The sequence below is a fragment of the Podarcis vaucheri genome (assembly GCF_965113315.1).
Source record: "Podarcis vaucheri genome assembly, chromosome: 5".
Taxonomy (NCBI): domain Eukaryota; kingdom Metazoa; phylum Chordata; class Lepidosauria; order Squamata; family Lacertidae; genus Podarcis; species Podarcis vaucheri.
In genome coordinates, this window is record NC_138763.1 from 65,591,831 (window position 1) to 65,595,829 (window position 3,999).

At 43.8% G+C, this 3,999-nt stretch overlaps 1 pseudogene across 1 annotated transcript; it reads left to right on the plus strand.

Annotated features, from left to right (window-relative positions):
- The first annotated feature begins 3,360 nt into the window (after window positions 1–3,360).
- Window positions 3,361–3,776, plus strand: LOC309532393 (large ribosomal subunit protein eL31 pseudogene; annotated as a pseudogene). Its single transcript has one exon. The product of its transcript is annotated as a large ribosomal subunit protein eL31 pseudogene (transcript).
- The last annotated feature ends 223 nt before the right edge of the window (window positions 3,777–3,999 follow it).

Below are 3,999 nucleotides of genomic sequence, written 5' to 3' on the forward strand. Positions count from 1 at the left end.
AGCTGTTTTGACAGCAAACAATGCGCCTGCGAGCCTGAAAGAATTATATGTTCTGCAAGCAAACCGGAACACAGGAGAGAGAAGGCAGGCTGACCCAGCCGCCTGGGAACGCCAGCCTCCTGGGCACTTTGAAGAGGCCTGAAACATAACCCTTTTATATAGAACCGACTAAAAAGACACAGCTGGTTCAGCAGTGTATGTCTTAAATAAAATGAGGAGTAATACTTTTCAGAGGAGAATTAGGGCGAAAGATTAACAAAAAGGATCCCAATAGCTCGAAGGTGTTTTGTTTTTAACTTGACGGTGCCCTTAACCAATAAGATAGCAAGGAAGTGTTTGGTTCCCAAGGTGTTCAGAGAGAATAAATGCAGGTGGGGAACTAGATACCCCGAGAAACTTGCAGTGGAATCCTATACATGCCTACTCAGAAGTAAGTCTGCTGAGTTCAACAGAATTACTCCTCAATAAGTGGATTGCAGCCTTACACCGCAAGCGAGGACACCGTCTCTGTGACTTAAAAAAAAGGGTGGGTCATGTGGATTTAGAGAAGTACAGTAAAAGTGAACAATTTTTTTAAAAAAATATGTTTTTATTTATGTTGGAAAGCACCTAGAGTTGCCGGGGCAACCCATTCAGATGGGCGGAGTACAAATAATAAAATTATTATTGTTGTTATTAAAATAAAACCAGCTATAATCCTCTGGCAGCTCTCACCTGGGCTGTGTTCCACTAACTGCAATCTAATGCATGCCTGCTCAAAAGTCCCAGTGAGTTCAATGGGCTTGCTCTCAGGTAGGCATGTATAGAATTGCAGCCTGGGAGTGGGGTGGTATGTGTGAGAAATGGGTAGAAATGCTTTTAGCATTGTGCTCACAGTGTAGGTTCCTCAAAACCTTTGGCTGTGTACTAGTAGTTCGAACTATAGGACAGAAGGAGTGGCAGATTCTCAGTGCAAGCTTTTGCATCATTGCATGTATGAGTGACATGATTTGATCCCTGGCATTTTCCGTTAAGCAATCTTGTGCGGTCATGCTGATGAGATTTGAGTTCAACTCTTCCAATGAGCATGTCCACGTGTCCCACAGTTGTCCATTACAGCACCCAAACAGCAGACTGAATGGGCACATAGGTCACCAGGTCACAGCTGTATTCCAATGCAGATTATGGTAGCTATTTCTAAATTTGCATATAAGGCAAAAATATACAACACATAAATGCAGGTGTCATGCAAATCTGTGAGATCTTCTGCCCCTTTTTTGTGTGGCACTCCCAATTCCTAGAGAGTGGTCCAAACTTCACTGAGCTAGATGGCTCACTGATATACAGTAATACAATATCAACAATTCTCTACATACTGTAGGCCAGGGGTCAGCAAGGTTTACCTCGCCTGGGCTGGTTCACTCCAGCAGAGATCCCTCTGTGGGCCGGATTGTGCATGCGCCTGCGTCTATGTCTGCACAGACGTGATTTCCAGCATCTATGTCTGTGTCTGCATCTGCGCAGATGCGATTTCCGGTGTCTGCACATGCGTAGATGCAATTTCTGGTGCCGCAGAAGCAAGTCCCCATGCTGCACTGCACCAGTTTAGTGCAGCATGCAGGGACTCGCTGAATGGGCAGCTTGGTTCAGAGGTGACTTGTGGTCTGGTTAAAAGACCCCCGTGGGCTGCTTGTGGCCCATGGGCATTGGGTTGCCTACCCCTGCTGTAGGCTGTCTAGGAGCTCCATATCATTGGAGAGGCTCATCCCATTTGTAGAGTTAGAGTATTTCCCAGTGATCAGTTTTGAAGTGCAGAAGCACTTTATGAGACTTGCCATAGCCACAGTCTCAAGAGCGGTCCAAAAATGCAGGCAGCAGTACCTCCAATTTCATAGGATCAAAGCAACTGCAGTTCTGTGCACAGCTGATTTGTGGTAAGCTCCATTAAACTCAGTGGTCCTTACTTTCGACAGCAAAGGTCCAATTTGTAAAACACATTGAATTTTAACAAGGAGATCTCCAGGGACATTTAATTAGTAATGGAAACCATCTTGCAAAGAAGTGTTACCATTTAAACTGCTAGGGTGAAGTAAGAACCCCATCGAAGAGAAGAAACCTCTGGACAATTATTTCCCTCATTCTCTTACTTCCTCTGTGCGAAGCGACCTCTTGAACTTGAAAGCCTCCTTATCACCACATTCACTTGCCAGATGATGTCATCATTCCTGCTCTGAAAAAAGTCCCAGAGCCGAACTTTCCTGCAAACCCCCCACCCCACCCTCCAGTAGTTCCTAGAACAGCTTGCCCATGAACAGCTGTAGCAGGAACAAATTTTAAAGTTCACCACCTGATGATTGCACGATGAAATCATAAGTACCTGTAATGTTTCTCTAAATGATTAAATGGTAGAATGGATTTCTTTTTTAAAAAACCACCAGGATTTGGCAGCTGGATATTTATTTGCTTATTCGATAAAGATTTTCATTAGCAGCCAGCCCACTGTCTGCCCCGTTTGTTTCCTCCATGTTACGGCTTTTATTTGGAAAAAGCATGCTGGAACAGAGGTAGCCACTCATTTTAGGGCTGTATCTGATTGAGGCTACCGTAATAAGCTGCTAATGCTTGTCCTGGGACAATTGAAAGGGTGGAGCCGGAGAGGGCAGGAGGCAAGGTCGGAGGTTGGCTTCCTGAGTAGGATGGAGAACGCAGCAGTTTCAGGCTGGAAGTGGCCTTGACACGCAGCACTCAGTCTCCACAGAGCATTACGAGGGGGGATGGAAGGGTGCCCTCTATCCAACATTAGTCACTGTCAAGTTGTCTGCCTTAGTGTTCATGTCAATATGACATTTTTTTAAAAGAAAAAGAGAAACAAAGGACAAGGAGCTCCTTCTCAGGATATTTGAACAAGTTTCCATCAAAACTCTTCCCCCAGACCTGTGCTGGATTTACGTATAAGCTAAACAAGCTATAGCTTAGGGCCCCACTCTCTTGGGGCTCCCCAAAAAAATTAAAGGAAAATTTAAAATTTAAAGGGGAAAAAAACACTGGATGTACATTTCCAAAATATAAGATAAAAAACAAATAAAAAAAACCTGCATACAGCAACAGTGTTTTGTGTTGTGTAGGCTCCTATTTGTTATGTGCAAATGTCTTTGGAGACCTATTAGGTCCATCAATTACCATATAGCATATATTCAATACAAAAAACAGCAACAATTTGTTGTTGGCAAACGACAGCTGGACATATAAAGGGCCCCATTACCTTCGGTAGCTTAGGGCCTCATCAAACTAAATCTGGCCCTGCTCCAGACAGTTAGGCAGGCCTAAAATCTGTCAACATCAAAAGCTCAGCTAAGGCTCTCTGGTCTGGTCCTGAGCAGGATGGCTCCTGGAAAGAAAGGTGATGAAAAGAAGGACGATCAGCCATCAATGAGGTGGTTACTTGGGAATATACTATAAACATTCACAAACAGATCCATGGCGTGGGCTTCAAGAAGTGGGCTCCTGGAGCTCTCAAGGAGATCCATAAATTTGCAATGAAGGAGATGGGGACTCCTGATGTACGCATTGACACCCACTTGAACAAGGCTATCTGGGCAAAAGGAGTAAGGAATGTTCCTTACCGTATCCGTGTGTGTTTATCCAGAAAACGCAATGAAGACGAGAATTTGCCTAATAAACTGTATACACTGGTCACATATGTGCCAGTTACCACTTTCAAAAGCCTACAGACTGTTAATGTGGATGAAAACTAATCTTTCATTACAATAAAAATGTTATGACATTTTTTAAAAAAAGCTCAGCTAAGTTGCAACTAACGTGCTAAAAGCAAAGGGGCTTGGTCCTCAATATGATCATTATTTTAGATCTTTGGAGTCAATGGAGCTACTTGGTGAATGGAAGGAGTATCCATTCACAGAAGGAGAGCTACACTCCTGGAAGAGGTATTTCCAGAAGTGTAAATCTTCTTCCATGAATGGAAGCTCCACACCATTGTATCCCTGCCCTTTGTTCTGGGGT